Here is an 18,566-nt window from a genome sequence, read left to right as displayed (position 1 = left end):
GAAGAATATACGTAAAAACTAAAAGTAAAATGCTAAATTTTCTTTGTTTATGAGGATATGATGTAGGGATAAAATATCGTAAAGGATCTAAAAAAGTATTAGGATATATTTCATTTAATGACTCCATAAGATATTGGTCAATATACCAAAATCAAATATAGTTTGTAGACGATAGCCCTAAACAAATAGAAAATAAATATCAATGTCATTGGCAACACCATCCAGAAATAATAGGTACATAGGAATAAAGTTAACAAAATTTATTCAAATACTATATATATAAAACTAAGTAACATGGCTGGGAGAAATTAAAATTGAACTAAATACTATAAATGGAGGGATGTGTCATTTTCAAAGACTGCAACCCTCAATATTAAGATGTCAGTTCCTCCAAACTGACTTACATGAATCCAACACAATCTCAAGGAAAACCACAGCACACTTTTTTATTGAGGAAATTGACACTAATTCTAAAACTTATAGTTAGATATAAATGATAGAGAATACTTAGATGATTTTTTTTATTAATAAGCAAGTTTGAAGCATTTACACTGCTTGATTATAAGACTTCCTCTTAAACCACATTAATCTAAATAAAGTGTTATCTGTGTAAGGAGCGACATAAAGATCAGTGGTGTTGGGGCACCTGGGTGGTTTGGTCAGTTAGGCAACTGCCTTCAGCTCAGGTCATGATCTCGTGGTTTGTGAGTTCGAGCCCCACATTGGGCTCTGTGCTTATAGCTCAGAGCCTGGAGCCTCCTTCAGATTCTGTGTCTCCCTCTCTCTCTGCCCCTGTCCTGCTCATTCTCTCTCTCTGTCTCTCCCTATCTCTCTCTCTCAAAAATAAACATTAATTTTTTTTTTAAAAAAAGATCAGTGGTATAAAACACGGAGACCATAAACATAGAGAAGAGGAAATATATAGGAAAACATAAGAAAGATGTCCGTGAAGAATAAGTAAACAAAAACAAAAACGTTGTGAACTTAGGTTGGGCAAATATTCTAGATAGGGTGCAATTTCTAGATAGGATACAAAAGCACTAAACATTCAAAAATATGATACAATTTATCTAACCTTATTATTCATTCCTGTAAGACACTTTTTTTAAATGCAAAGTAAGCCTGAGATGGAGAGAACATAATTGACATACATTATTAGATAAAGGGCTTGGGTACACACTTTATAAGATCTCTTTAACTTCAAGGTCAACAGTCCAATAAAACATGGGCAAATATTTGAACACATACTTCTCCAAAGATGTATGAATATCTCATCATCATGAAGAGACTCAACATCAACAGTCACCAGAAAAAAGTGAATTAAAGCCACAGTGGAATACCACTACATAACCACTGGAATGGTGAATATCGAGACTCATCAGGTGTTGGTGGGGATATAATCTCTCATATATTGCTGGTCAGAGTGTATAACAGATTGGAAGTTTCGTATAAACTTTAGATATACACTGCCTGTATAGTGAATTAATTTCATTTCTATGCATTTAACCGAGGGAAACAAGCCGACATATAAAGCGTGACTTGCATATGAATGTTCATAGTGGTTTTATTTATAAAAAAAATCCAAACTGGAAAAAATACAAATATCTATCAAGCAAATGAATAAACATTGTGATGTATATGCAGGAATACTACTTGGTAATGTGAAAGAATGAACTCCTAATAATCATGAAAGCAAAGATGAAACTGAAAAACAGCCTGCTGAGTGAAAGAAGCCAGATACAAAAGAACACAACCTCTAAGGCTTTATATGAAATTTTAGGACAGAAAAAAACTAACCTTTAATTAGAGAAACCAGAGCAGTGGGTTGCCTAGGCTGAAGAATGAGATGTGAAGGATGAGGATAATTGGAAAGAAAACTCTATGGGTTACAGAAATGGTTATAATAATAACTAAGATGATAGTTCCAAGGTTATAGCTGTTTTTACCCTTCATCAAAGTGGACACCTAAAATTTATGTATTTTTTATGGAAATTATACCACAATAATGTTAATTATTTTTACTTTCAAAATACAAGATAATGGGATGCTATTTTTTTTGTGGCACAATCTTACAAATATAAAATCAAATGTTTATTGTATTATGTTTTGGAAATATGAATATATTATTGCATTGGTTTAAATACTATGAAAACTGAAAAAAATATTTTAAAAATCTGGCTCTCAAATTCATTATGAAGCTTTAACTTCCATGTAAAATTAAATAGCTAAACCATGTTGCCATTTCGTTTCAGTAGCCGATATTCTATTATTGTTATATCAAAAAAAAGAATTATTTTCAAAGTGATTTGAGGTTACTGTGTAAAGATAAAGAATATCGTAAATATTTATGACAATATCTGTAATGTATTAACATTAATATTTTAATGTTTTTTTCTTTTAGTTAATATTAGTTAATATTTTTTCTTTTAGTTTTAGTTAAGTTTAGTTAATATTTTTTTCTTTTAGTTTTCTGCTATACTTCTTAGTTCAGCAAAAAAAAAAATTCATTCTTTAAATAAAATTATAGATACTAAATGAGTGCCTATTTCTTTATAAATAATATCATCAAGATGAAACAGTAAAAATGCTCCCCAAATCCTCAAGCTTCTGTGGGTATCATGCTAATTTATTTGGAAAGTAAAGCTTATTTTGACAAATAATTTATATGCTTTTATTTTTAAATAAAAAGTTTTAACAGGTCATCTACAAGAAAAGAGACAAAACATTTGTTTTGGCACAGCAAAAAGAACACGAGATTTCATCTTGAGTTCAGTGAACTTGTATGAAAATCTCAATTGAATGTTAAAGAAAATAATGAGAAATGTTTTCAGGCTCAAACAACAGTTAACAGAAAAACCAAGCAAAAACAAAACCCACAATTTTCATGTAGCAGGAATCGGCAAAGCCTGACAACAACCAAAAACACTATTTTTTAGTGAGAATAAAAATGTGAAGGTGATTCTGAAGAATCCAGTTAAAGTAAAGGCACATGAGCCATGATTAAGTGGATTGGAGAAGATATGACTGCTCTTCTGCTGAATATTTCTAGACTAACAACCCAGAGAGTATCTTTCTAGACACAGTATCTTAATACTGCCTAACTTTTGTATTAAGTTCTTTCTTTCCTTCTTTTCTTTCTCTTTCTTCCTTCCTTCCTTCCTTCCTTCCTTCCTTCCTTTCTTTCTTTCTTTCTTTCTTTCTTTCTTTCTTTCTTTCTTTCTTTCTTTCTTGTTTTCTTCACTCTCTTTCTCCATCCTTTCTTTCCTTCCTTCCTTCCTTTCCTTCTTTCATTCCTTCTTTCTGGTGGTACAAGCACATAGTATGAGATCTACATTTTTAACAAATTCTAAGAGTGCAGTACAATATTGTTAACTCTAAGTGCAGTGTTGTACAGCAGATCTCTAGAACTTCCTTATCTTGCATGATTAAAACTGTACAACTCCCCCATTTCCCCCTCCCACAAGCCCTTGAAAATGATCATTCTACTTTTGAGTTTGACTGCTTTAGAAAATGCATATAAGTAAATACTTCCATATTTACTGTATACGTTTATGTAATTTTCTTGTCTCATGTAGAATAATGTCTTCAAATTACATCCATGTTGCAGCATATGACAGGATTTCCTTCTTTTTTACAGCTGGATGATATTCCATTGTGTGTGTATACCATATTTTTTTTTATCCATTCATCCATGAGTGTACATTTAGGTTTTTTCACCTCTTGGTTTTTATGGGTAACGCACAATAAGCATGGCATTGCAAATATCTCGTTGAGATTCTGACTTCAATTCTTCTGCATAAACACAAAGAAATAGGATTGCTGAATCACAGGGTAGTTCTATTTTTAGGGTTTTTTTATTATTATTATTATTTGAAGAGCCTCCATACTGTTTTCCATAGTAGCTGGATCAATTTTCACTGCCGCAAATAGCACAAAAAGGTTCAAATTCCTCCACATCCCTGCCAATACTTTCTTTTTTTTAAATAAAGATCATCTTAACAAGTCTGAGATACCAACCCCTGTTTTTTGTTTGCACTCTCTGGTGATTGGTGATATGGAGCATATTTTTTTTAAAATATATTCCTGTTGATCATTATTATCTTCTTTAAAGAAATGTCAACTTCCCAATTCTTTGTGTGTATTTAAATATGTGCAATTATAAATTATGTATATGCAATTTTTAATCTTGGTTTTGAAATACAGATTTATATAATGAGCATTTCCTTATTAAAATATTTTATGACATTAGTCTCCATGTAGTCTAATTTGCTCTTTAATTTTATTGTAAGGTTGGACCATAATGTAACATTTCTCTTATCATTTATTTAACTAATTTATTTATTGTTTTTGTTTTTTATTTTGTATATAACATTGCAATAAGAATCACACATTTAAAAATATATGTTTATTTCTCTTGGAAGAATACTAAAAATGGATACTAAACTAAATAATCACAGCAATTTTAAGATGTGATATAGATTGGGACATGTATATCCAGAAAGGTTATATCACTTACTCTTACACCATTATATGATCAGACTTTATTTCTACCTATGCATGTATATAGCCAGTGATAGATAGATAGATAGATATTTATATATATCATTATATTATTATATATTATATATATATGTATATATGTATGTATATATGTATATATGTATTTATATATAAACTATATACATATACAAGTTATATATATAAATTGTAACTATATATATATAGTTACATATAACTATATAAATATATACTATTCACATATTGGTATCAATATGTAGTATTTCACATTCTCTAACATTATTCTAAGTGCTGCCTGCATATTATTCATTAAATTAAATCATAATTTCTCATTACTGCAAGGTGCATTCTCATATAGTTGCAGACTATGTAATTAACTGAACTCCAATTATAGTGTGGTTAAGTCAATTTATTTGAAACTTGGAATTTCACTTTCATGAAACTACTTATTTAACTTTGTGTTAAATTCATTCATTCATAATGAGTGGCAATGATTGCTCAATTGATATAGTTTTCATCTTAAAAGAATGTAATACATCTTTCCATAAGATACCTTATACATTTTCACTTCTTTAGGAAGAATCATTATTTTCTACATATATGAAAATGTTTACTATTGTCACTAAAATGTTTTACCAAATTGATGGAAAATATATATGAATTGTGTGAATGTGCTTTTTTCCTTGCATAGCAATTTTCTTATTGTTTCCCTTGTCCAAAAATAATTACAAATACTGTTTTTTTTTTTCTTTCCAAGTACTCTATTTTTCTGTTTCTTATTTTAATTTCTTCTTATTGAATTTTGTGGAATTTTTCTTTCAGTATGCCATTTCATTTTTTATTTGTTGCATGTGATTGTTGATACACGGTTGTCTTTAATTTTTGTTAAGGCAAATGTTTCAAACATGTCTCTTGACATCTTTTCTGCTTTGTGTACCAATTTGAATTTTATTCACTCCACATTTGATTTAATTTTGACCTTTGTCAGTTCTTCTCAGTATTTTCAACTGATCTGTCAGTAATAGTGTAGGAAACTAAACCTTTTATTCTAGAACTCTGGGAATGGAGACAGGGGTTGGATTTGAATAGTATAAGGAATGCCTTGTACCTGAAAGAACATTTTTATTGAAGTTTCTTTAAACCTTAAAAAAAAATATGTGTGCTTTTGGCACTGTACTCCACCCCACTTATCCTTCTAAGTTAAATGACTTCTTAAATGTCTTCTCTAAAAATGAATTGGCAGTTGTTGTCCAGATTTAAATGTACCACATTCTTCACGATCACAGGTGGTTACATTATAATATGGAAGAAAGTATGGAAATTGGTTGTACTGTAGGCTAACTCATTTGGAATTTATGTAGGTATTGGGAGGAACTATGGCTTCAAGTTTACTATTTATATTTAAAGAAAGATGACCTTTCTGTTTTTAATACATTTTTAAATGTTTATTTACTTTTGAGAGAGGGGAAGGGCAGAGAGAAAAGGAAACAGAGAATCTGTGCTGACATCTGAGAGCCCAATGCGGGGCTTGAACCCATGAACCATGAGATCATGACCTGACTTGAAGTCTGATGCTTAATTGGCTGAGGTACCCAGGCACCCCACCTTTCTTTCGCTCTTTCTTTTTAAAATACATTCTTTTCCCACTGATTTCAATATACACTCATTTCTTTCTTGTTATTTGTTTCTTCCATTCTTTTGCTAGCATCAAGGTATATAAATTTTTATGATTTTATATTTTTATAATCTGCTAATGCCAGACTTTTTCTATATTTTTAAGACTTCCCAAGCTATTTATAACAACATATATATTCCGGATGAAGTTTATTTGATTGACAACTTCAAAAATTCATTTTCAATATAATTTTTGTTAAAATTTATTAAAACATTTTAATTGGGACAGAACTTATATGTTTTATTTTTGGTTTTCCATAAAGGAGCATGAAATATGTTTTCATTTGATTTTATTTTCTTTTATAAAGGTTTTCATTATTTTTATTATTTTATTCACATAGGTCCTACACATTTCCTTTTATATTAAGCTTAAAAGATAATAATAAATAGCTCTTTTCTTTTTGTTGTTTTTTGTTGCTAGTATAAAGAAGCTCATTTGTGCTGTTATAATTCTAATGCTATAATTACAAGTTTTAGGAAATTTGTTAAAATTTGTATCAGTTTTTCCTCCCAAAGCTTTATTTTCATTTATTTTAGAGACAGTAACTCTAAAGTTCCATATTGAATTTTTTTTTTACTTGAAAATGTGTTTTACTGTAACATCTTAAAGAATTTGATAAAAACCTATTTTCCTGATTTGGTAATACAGTAGTTTAACTAAACAAGTCACATATCCTAAACATTCTGCCTTTATTGCATCTCTCTCTCTCTCTCTCTCTCTCTTTTTTTCCTGGTCTTTTATAAGTGACACAATCACCTTTTGTGAGATTAAAAGATTTATTTTCCTCTGTGGGCAGAAGTTACCATCATCACCTCGGTCCCAGCCTTTTTACGTTCCCTCTTCTTCTTTTACTTCCCAGTTCCTAGGAGTACCAATCAAGTAGTTCACAAACAAAAATCAAATTAGTTTTCAAAGTAGACCCAGTGTAAGCATATCAAACACAACTTTATCAGAAAGGCACAGACAGTGGGAAGACAGATACACACGTCTCATCCAGGGCTGGCATGATGCACCATGATGGTGACAGGAATGTTACCAACTAACACCCAAGTGTGAGTGAGATGGGTAGAAATCGGGCATGCATTGAAGAGGAGAATACTAGATTTAAAGCTCTCTAGCTTTCCACTGCATTTGAAAAGTAAGAGCAGAATCTCTGCCTCGATTTAGGTCTGAAGAATGTGGCCACCTTCTGTCATTGATTAGGGAAACTCAGTTACCAACCTCAAGGATGATCAAGAACTTCTTTAAATCCTGCTGGGCTAGGAGCAGAGACTAAATTTTACACCACCCACCAGGAACATTGCTTTTATCCCCCCATCTCACCACCCTCATCATTTGAAATGTCCAAGAGCAATATAATGATACCTTCCCCAAAAGCAAAACTTTTCAAGATCCGCATCTAAGAGTTGTCAGTTTAGAGAAAAAGTTACACTTGTAAGGCAAGTTTTAGGATTCAGGGTTGAATCACTGTCGGCAGACCTTGAACAATTGTAAATGGAGGGAAGATGAGACAAGGTGGCTAGTTCCTTCTTGCTGTATTTCAGGAATGTGTAAGGAACCCCAGAGGCCCTTCTGCAGCCATGGGCTTCTTGAATGGTGAGCAGTGTACCAGGAGCATATATTTCAGAAATATTGACATTGTTTTCCATAACTCTGTAGAAAAGGTTTGAGGTCAGACCGAACTCTTACCCCTTGTCATGCATATTTTGCATACCTGATATGCCATCCATGGAAATGTAAGGCTCAAAGGAATGGCCTTCCTGTTACCTATGACTAAAAAGAAGCCCGAGAATGTGAGAGGTACCCCAATGCAAGCGTGTGTATGTGCAACCTGCCTTCCCCATGAAGTTCCTGAAAAATATTGCCGGGCTGAAATAGCAACATTTGTGAATAGAATGGCCTACATGAGCAACCAAAAAGTCATACATGTGTGAGGATTGACTTAAAAACTATTTCTGGGGGCGCCTGGGTGACTCAGTCGGTTGAGCGTCGGCCTTCGGCTCAGGTCATGATCTCCTGGTCCATGAGCTTGAGCCCTGCGTGGGGCTCTGTGCTGACAGCTCAGAGCCTGGAGCCTGTTTCAGATTCTGTGTCTCCCTCTCTGAGGAGAGAGAATGTTCTGTCTCCCGTTCATGCTCTGTCTCTCTCTGTCTCACAAATAAATTTAAAAAAACGTTATTAAAAATTAAAAAAAAAAACTATTTCTGGCTTAGCAATCATTTCTGCTTCCAGCACTTGGAAGTGCAGCCTTGGTCCTCTGATCAAGTTATTGGTATGATACAAAAGATACAACCCAGGAAGAGCCAAATGGAGTAGATGCAAAAGGCAAGGTACTAGGGAAGGGGGAGTGGTGCCCATGCCCTTTGCAGGAAGACCACCCTCCCGGCACCTTGAGGTGTACACCAGCCTGGAAGCTCCCCTTATCACATTTCTTAAATTTGACTCTGCAGGGCGCCTGGGTGGCTCAGTTGGTTAAGTGTCCGACTTCAGCTCAGGTCATGATCTCGAGGTCTGTGAGTTTGACCTCCGCATGGGGCTCTGTGCTGACAGCTCGGATCTGGAGCCTACTTCAGATCCCTCTCTCTCTGCCCCTCCTCCACTCATGCTCGCCTCTCTCTCTTTTTCTCTCTCTCTCTCTCTCACAAAAATAAACATTAAAAAATTTGACTCTTAAATGCATTATGTGCATTAAATACTTATTAATTTTTCAGTAATTTGTTCAGTCTATTTCTCTGGGTCTCATCTCCTTATATACCATAATTAAATCATTTTTAGTCATTTTATTCGCAAAATCTGACACAGGTTTCCATTTTCTACAAATCCAATTCCTCATTAGTCGGTCTAGTCTCATTTGTTTTTTAATTTTATCAGTTTCTTCCATATATGGAATCTATCTACAAAATTAAAACTTTTCTGTTTTCATTAGATTTTAATTTTTAAAAGTCCTGTAAGAACATTCAATATTAATCTTTGAATAGCGACATTGTCGCTAAGCACTCTGTAATTGATAGCTTAAGGGATTCTAGGTACTAAAATAAGCACATTCCAACATCTCAGTGGGTTCACCAAGTAAAGATTTTAGTTTTTGCTCATGTTACAGTCCAGTGAGGGTCAGTGATGGATTACTCCTCAATGTAATAATTCAGCCTAAAATTCTTCTATCTGAAGGCTTTGTTATGTTCTAACAACAGTTCCCACTGTTGGAAACAGGCAGGTGGGGAAGAATGTGAGGAAAAAGGCACCCCTGCTTTTAACTCCTTTGACCTTGCAGTAACCCCTGTCATTCCTGAACACATTCCAATGGTGAGAACACTTCACGTATCACCACCTAGATGTAAGGGAGTTGGAAACGCTTTCTTGTCATGTCCTAACAAATAGAGGGAAAAAATTAATATTTATAAGAACTACCCCTTCATTATATGCTGTGGCACGTTAATATCTGTGTTCATGTTTGACTCTCTGTCAATAACGCTACTTTACTTTTTCTAACTACATGACAAGAAAAATAAAATATGCCCTTTCTACTAAGTGAAATATTTACGCCTATATGCTATATATGAACAATTTCTTATTAGTCTTAATGATGAAATGAACAGAAAAATCACCACACAGTTCATGGTGGTAAAGGTGTAATGGATGCAAATGTAAAGGATGTGTGCCATAGCAGGTAAAACTATTCTTATAGTGGAATTTTTTAAAATTCCAGGGGTGTCGGGGTGGCTCAGACAGTTGAGAGTCTGACTTTGGCTCAGGTCATGATCTCTTAGTTCATGACTTTAGCCTGCTTGGGATTCTCTCTCTTCCTCTCTCTCTGGGCCCCTCCCCCACTTGTCCTCTCTCTCTCCCTCTCTCTCTCAATATAAATAAACTTTAAAAAAATAAATGAACAAACTTACATAATTGAAAATAAATCCTATAAGAAAACAATATCAAAAACAATAGAAAAAAGTGCTAAATGACAAAACATATATAGAGATTATCTATGATAGAACGACAAACACAGATTTCTAATCCAGAACAACAAATGGCAGAGATCAATAGAATAATATGGTTAAAGAGAGTAAATTACAGATTGGTCTAACAGGAAATTTGAAGATGACTAAGCTAACATTCTAAAGTAAAGGTGAAAGAAAGATGTTTGAGATATATTAATGTGAGCAAATAATTTAATAAATCTGAATGACATCGTACTGCAGAAATAATTGGATAAGAGATGCATATATTTTGGAATTATAGTACTTCTATGATTATTCCATTTAAAGAGTAAGTGCAATAAATAAGTCAATCCAAACTTAATATGTAAAATAATTTTCTCCTATATTACCTGATTTTGACAAATACTGCCTCTTATTTTTCTGTATTCTCTTAGACAGCCAATTTCTTCTCAGTTGATGAATAATAACTGAGAAAGTTGAGAAATTGTAGAATTATATTCTTTAGTGTATTCAGTATGCCATACATTCTACACATACAGTTTGAATATGTTGGTTGTGGCCTGCATGTACAACCATATTTGTCATAGTTAAGAGTGTAGGTAAGTTTCTACGCTGGCATTATTACACTAAAGCAAGTGAGAAGATTGAAAATGATCTTCAGTTTACATTTTTCATATGGATAGCTATTCCTCAAATGATTTATTCAGCCTGGCAAATATATAGTATGTTGGAGGGAAAAAAATAGAAATCTTGACAATTCATGCTGAAGGTATGTCAATCATGTATAAAATTCAAGCTAACAAAATCTTTTTGTGACAAAGTAAAATGGAATAATTCTCAGAAATGATTTTGTTCAACAGATCATTTGTCTGACTTGGCATTCATCTTGTATCAAAGCAGACCTAAAAGTAAACACAATAACTTTGCTTTTTAGATCTTAAAATGATAGATACGTTATGGTCTTGATTAGCCATCAGAGACTTGGCTGTTATACATCATTATAGGAATTTACACTGAAATTATTAAAACTCTCACCTGGGGTTCCAAGGCCATCTGTGACAGCAAGGAGAAATCAGGCCACATCTTTCACACTTTGCTTGGAAATCTCCTTAGATAAATATCCCAGTTTATTGCTTACAAGTTCTGCTTTCCACCCATGATAGAATCCAATATAGCCAAGGTTTCTGCCATTTTACAATAAGAACTTCCTTTCCTCCAACTCCCACAGCATGTATTTCATTTTCTTTTGACCTCACAAGAATTTTTTTACCAACATATTCTTGATGATTATATATATATATATATATATATAGATAGATAGATAGATACATAGATATCTGTATATCTACATAAAGATATACAGATATCTATATATCTACATATAGATCTATATGTAGAAATATATATAGATAGATAGATATCTAGATATAGAGATATAGATATATAGAGATATAGATATATCTAGATATCTAGATATCTAGATATCTATATACAGATATATATCTAAGATAATGGAATCAAACTCTACCATGCTGCTTACAACACATGAGCCCTCACCGATATTACATTGTGCATACACATTTCTACCAACTGACTCTTTAAGGAAATCTAGGCTTATTCTGAGTGCCTCACAATTCCTCTAGCCTCTACCCATTGCTCAATTCCTACCTCATTTCCACATTTTTAAGTGTTTGTTTCAGCAGAGCCCCAGTCACAATACAAAATCTCTATCCATTCCTTAGGAAGATAGCCTTAGGGCTACTGTAACAAAATATCAAAATCTGGGTGTTTAAAACAAAAACAATTTGTTCTCCCACAGTTCTGGAGGCTTAAAATCCAAAATCAAGATGTCAGCAGTGACCTGCTCTCTCTGAGGGTTTTAGGAAGAATCTTTGCCTCTCCCGGCTTCTAATGATCCCAGGCATTCCTTGGCCTGTGGCAGCATAACTTCAATGTTTGCCTGCATCTTCAAATTGTCTACAACTTCAAACTGTCTTTTTGTGTATTTTCCTCTTCTTATAAGAACACCAGTCATTGGATTTAGGGCCCATTCTAGATCCAGGATGATTTTATCTCAAATTCCTTAACTAATTAGATCTGCAAAGAATCCATTTCCAAATAAGGTAACATTCTGAGGTTCTGGATGGACATGAATTTTCAGGAGGACACTACTCAAACTGTTACAAAATTATAGAAAATTATTTTAAGGAAACAACCATGAAATTTCTTGTTATAAAATGTTATATTATGTTTTAAAGTAACATAGTTGATTTTCCATCCTCATTGCTGTGAATTCTCTCTAGTGTGACTGATCTTACTCTAATCTATCTTAATTCTGGTCCACATGCAATCTTTTTTTTCAGTCTTTTTTTCTACGACATTTTCTTTCTTACAGAATATGTTCATTTCACAGCACTAAGTATTAAGATCTGCCCTTTCATGGAGAAAGCCCAGAATTAGGAGTATATCAAGAAACACTTCTCTATATAGGCAAAATAGTTACTCTTACCTGCCTGGGTATTAAACTATGCAATGGAACACAATTTATCCAAAAGTATGTCCCTTATGTTTGGCTATGATTGTTTCAAGCCATTAACCTGAAATGAGATGGTGGGAGTTGCTTTTGGTTTGAAAACAAAAATATAAATAATTTGTAACAGCCATATGTTACCTACGCACTGCCTATGATGTATGCTCCTTCACTCTTCTAGACTTGGATAGTTCAGGAACTGGCCCCATTTAATTTCCTCAAATCTTGATTAAAAAAGCAAAACATGGATCAGATTTCCAATGATCATAAAGAAGTCAAGGGCAGCTTAACTTTCTCAGTTGCTTTCAATAAAATGGAAAATGAATGAAAAAACTGATAGTAATTAAAGTGATTGAATTGTATGTTGGCATACCTTTTCATAACTATCAGAAATGTTAAAATTTGCAATTAGATTTGCTCTCTATAAGGATATCATTATCACTTAGGGCATTCAGGTAGTGGATAATTTTCAGCTGTTCTGCTAATTTTAAGTTATACTGGCACCCATCTTTAATGTGTGATCATAGCCTTAAAGCATAAATCTAGATCTTAAGATTTGAAATAAATTTAAAAACTTTTCCCTTTACTAATATTGCAGAAGTATATGGAAAATTTGGCATCTTTTTATTTATAAATAAAATTTTTATATTTATTATTAGGAAAAAAGATTTTCTATGACAAAAATTACTGAACATCTTATTTGCCATAGACATTTCCAAATCATTATTCTCTTTATAGAGTAATTCAGTTTTGTTAATGTTCCATTGGACAGTAGAAAAATATAGTAAGCTATTATGTTTATTTCTTTTATATCACATGGGTACCAATATTCATTTTCATTCTCATCAAGACTTTTTATTGTCTGTTTTGAACATGTTCTCAAAATGTCCCTAGAAGCCATGCACTTTGAAGCTGTCTAAAACCAAAAGCTATATCCTTCATCCCACTGATCTTAGACTCTAATTTATTGAACTTATTATTTATTATAAAATATGGATTAAATATCCCAACATACTCAAGAAAAATAAAAGTGATAATTTGATTATCACAGGCGATCCAATGAGGAAAGCTAAATTACTATTTTTTTTTATTAAAAGGAAAAACAAAAACAATTTCAGATCAATGGTTGCTAAAATTAGATAGCATAAGTATGACAAAAAAAGCAGTCTGTTTGTAGACTCTCAAAGTTTCTTGCTACATGATATTTACTAATTATGAAGGGAAACCATAAATGCAGTTGAAAAACCTGTCATACATCAACTTAATTAAGCATACAAAGTTACCACGACCAGCAACGACATCATCTACCTGCTGAAGTGATGTACGAAAAAAGGCGCACTGTTACTTCTGCTGTATTCTTATTTATTTTTTTTTTAATTTTTTTTGATGTTTCTTCATTTTTGAGAGAGACAGAGATAGAATGCAAGTGGGTTCGGGCAGAGAGAGAGGGAGACACAGAATCTGAAGCAGGTTCCAGGCTCCGAGCTGCCAGCACAGAGCCTGACGCGGGGCTCGAACTCACAAGCTGTGAGATCATGACCTGAGCCGAAGTCGGACGCTCAACCGACTGAGCAACCCAGGCGCCCCGTGCTGTGTTCTTATTTAAAGATTCCTAACATGATAAGGAGAAAACACAACATAAGCCTTCATTAAAGAACAGTTCACAAAATACTCTTAAAAAGTTTTAAGGTCATGAAAAGCAAAGAAACAATGAGGAACTGTGTTGAAAGACACTAAGGAGACATAAAACTAAATGCTTTATTTGATCCTGGTTCAAATCGTGAATCAGAAAAAAGGAGTTAGTTGGACAATTAAATTAATTTGAATAACATCAGATTAGTTATTATTATTATTACTATTATATTAAGTGTTGATAATTGGTAACATAACGTTAAATTTTGAAGAAATTAAATGAAGGGCTAAATGGAAATTCTTTGTAATCTTTTTGTTCCTTTTTGTACATCTGAGTTTATTTCAAAGTGAAAATCTAAAAAAAAGTAAGCATTGATGACAGGAAAACTAGCGACAGGAATTGGACTATTTGAATACAACCAGAGATACCAGCAGAAACAAAATTATAGTACTTTTTCATTGCTAAATCCGTTATTTTAAAACATAAAACCAATTGCTCATCTTCCATGGGAGATTACGGCACCAACCATAAGGTAATAATAAAGATTAACCCCACAATTTAATAAATTTGAATTATAATGTATAATTCATTTGTAGTTATTAATATATACATATGAGTGTGCCTCTGTCTCCTGTGTGTGTGTTTATACACACACACACACACACACACACATACACACACACACACACACACATATATATATATATATATATATATATATATCTCAGCTTTAGCTCCATTGAATGATTCTGGAACAAGTAAAAGGACATATATGATGAAAGCTTTGTAGAAAATCAAGATTCAGTTAAAAAGAGGAATAAAGGAATAAACGATATGGTGATCAAGCTATAGCAGCAGGGACTGTCAAAAGACCATGACTATGATTCAAAATAAAAATGAAAAGGATAAACTAGTGGGTATGACTCCTCTAAGAGACATAAAAGCAACTTTAGCATCAAAATCCACCCCCCAAAAGACTAACAGAAGTCAAATGAAAGTGGCAAGACAGTTTGGCTAGGAACAGACATCAAACAGGCTGATTCTGAAAGTGATCTGAAATTTCCAGAACCAGAATCAGAAATGAAGGTGAGATGACAAAGACTAATCAAAGCAATGGCACTGGGAAAAGGATAAACTGAACTTTACACAATTTCTAAATAAAGATTTCAGGTAGGAGGAGAAATGGTCTCCTTGCTAATGGAAATGGTCTCCTTGCTAAAATGCTATAAAATTATGTTGAGGTGTTCAGTTCTTTGCTTTAACAGAGTTATCCTTCTCTCTGTCTCTATCTCACACATGCCTTTGCAGTCAAGTAAGCTTATCTGTCTAATAACTTTTTTTATATTAAAGATAGGAAAATACAGTAAATCTCAAAAACTAATTTTATTTCTGGAACGTATTCACACAAGGAGCAAGAATTAAGTTTACCCCTTTAAAACAGAAAAACAAGGTTTTAGTGAAGTTGTGGTTGACTCTTTTATTGTAGGACCAGGAGATACCCACATTTGTATGCTGGCTATGTATTTTGCTTGACTTTAAATGAAGGAATCCCATAACAATTTGGCTTTTTGTAAATAAACACCTTACAAGAAATTATATTTTTAGTGACTTAGAAAGTTAAAACAAACTCAAAGTCAAACTTAAAATATCAGAAGGTCAGTCTTTCAAACAAGCTAATTTAATTATTTTACGTAAGTTGCAAAGTGCATAGATGCTTTGAACTGGCGAAAGCTAATTTGGCTACATTTTGCCCCTTTTTTTCCTTTCAATTTCTGTTTTCTCTTCAACTGCTATTATATAAATTATCTGGAAATATGCTTGAAAAAATTATATGTTCAAGCATATGGTTTATTTTCTCTAATAACTATATGTGCAACTCAAATTTATCTGTACCTAATTTTAAACTTTCTTTTGATCCTGAGAGATTCATAGGCTACTACATGACCTAACCAAGGTTTATATATTTTTTTCTCCAAGTTGATGGAGATTTAGTAGTCTAAATTTAAGTTCTATTGCACCTGAAGTGAAGCTATAAACCCCTGAACTTAATTTTCTTTTAAAGAAAATATGTCCTCAATAGAGTTTGAATTTGTCAAATCTACTTCTGTTTTTCTTTTTCTTTTTCCTTTCTTCTTGAAATAACTTTTCTTCTCTAAGCATTTACATAGTTATTGAGTCAAAACAGACCATCACTCTGCAAAACTTGTTTGTGATGTAAGTGGAGAACCAAAAGAAACATGCAGTGTTATGGGGCTCCTGGGTGGCTCAGTCAGTTGAGCATCTGACTTTGGCTCAGGTCATGATCTCATGGCTTGTGACTCAGAGCCTAGAGTCTGCTTCAGATTCTGTGTCCCTTGCTTGCTCTGCAACCCCCCCCCCCACCCTTTGCTCATTCTCTCTCTCTCTCTTTCTCTCTCTCTCTCAAGAATAAATAAAACATTTTTAAAAAAGAAACACGCAATGTTATAGTTCACTGTACGATAAACCATGTAATCTAACAGATATTTTTTGAAGAATTGGTTTATACTGTTTTCTAAAGAATTCTAAATCAGTAGAGGGGCACCTGAGTGACTCTGTCGATTAAGCATCTGACTTTGGCTCAGGTCATGATCTCAGAGTGGCTGTTTATCATCAATGTCTTGATGTTATCCAACTTTATAATGTTTGGTGATCCTATAGAACAATGTTGTCTGTTCCGTCCTCATTTACACTTCTCTGATTATGGAGAAATTGAGGATCTTTGTTATAAATTCATTTGCCACATGTCTTCCTTCTTTGATAAACTGATTTCTTCATAACTCATATTTGGACTTTTCTTTATATTAGCTTTTTATATATTCAGGTTCATTAATTTTGCTTTCAAAAATATTGTCAATATTTTCTTTCAGACTCTAATATTTCATCTTAAAAAATGTCTTTCATTATATAGTAGTTAAAAAAATTTAATGTTTATTTTTGACAGAGGGAGAGAGAAAGAGAGAGAGAAAGAGACAGAGCATGAGTGGGGGAGGGGCAGAGAGAGGGAGACACAGAATCTGAAGCAGGCTCCAGGCTCCGAGCTCCCAGCTGTCATCACAGAGCCCGACGTGGGGCTCTAACCCACGAACTGTGAGATCATGACCTGAGCTGAAGTCAGACGCTCAACCGACTGAGCCACCCAGGCACCCATATAGTAGGTTTTTTAAAAACTGTTTTTCAATGTTTTATGTTACCAAACTGTCAACTTTATTGCCCACTATTTTAATCAAACATACAATTGAGAATATTCTTATGTTTTGGAAAATTACTTTGGAACACAATTTTCCTCTTTATTTTAAAAAAGCCAGTGGAGAAAGATGGAGTGGACAAAAAGGCCAATATATGACCATACTCATAGTAACATTTGGATACAGGCAAACAGCTATGCCTTCAGAATACCTCCGCATTCATAATCATGTAATATACACATATTCTCTCACCTAACAAACATTTTAAAATATGTATCTCATATAAATAACCTCAACTAAATCATTCTAGAATACATCAAAACTTTATTTATAACTGTAAACACACAGAAAAACTAAAATAGGTGTAGATTGTATAGATTTATTTGCTTATAAGACAGATATGAAAATTTACAAGTCAAATTGAAAGAGAATCAACATCTGCATCTTTTAATTAAGCAAAATAATAAACCAAGGAAGGCTTACCAGCATCCTTTCTCCTTGGCTGGGAAGTTTTTAGGGCATTATTTCCTGATGATAGATTAACATTAATCATTTTAGTACTGTTAGTTTGGTACTGTTTGTTCATTACCATTTCTTTTACCTCATGATTCATCTTGGACTCAGTTTTCACATTTTGTTTTATTTTGCTGGAGTACATCCTGTAATAATTTTTCAGAGATTTATATTTGGTAAATTTGAATCCTTATATCTCTCTCTTTTCCTGCCGTATTATTAGTCACATATTATAGTTATTCTTATTATGTCCTGCCGTATTTTTATTCACATGTTATAGTTATCCTTATTATGTGAGATGTTCAGCTCATTACCATAAAAGTGGTAGTCAGGATATTATTATCTACCTTGAGCCTCTTCAGTTAACCTATAGCTAAAGCACAACAAAGTGATTAAGAGATATATAACATAAGCCTAATGGCTGAGTTGAATGGAAATGAAGTCAACTTTATTACATCATAGTTAAAACTAGGAAAAAAATGCAAAATTATACCCCAAAGTTTTCTACTAGATCTATAGTAGCAATCAATTTTAGAAAATATAGTTTCATATCAAG

Source organism: Panthera onca, chromosome A1, assembly GCF_046562875.1.
Source record: "Panthera onca isolate mPanOnc1 chromosome A1, mPanOnc1 haplotype 2, whole genome shotgun sequence".
Lineage (NCBI taxonomy): Eukaryota > Metazoa > Chordata > Mammalia > Carnivora > Felidae > Panthera > Panthera onca.
The sequence above is the reverse complement of the archived record's forward strand: the minus strand, read 5'-3'. Positions refer to the sequence as shown.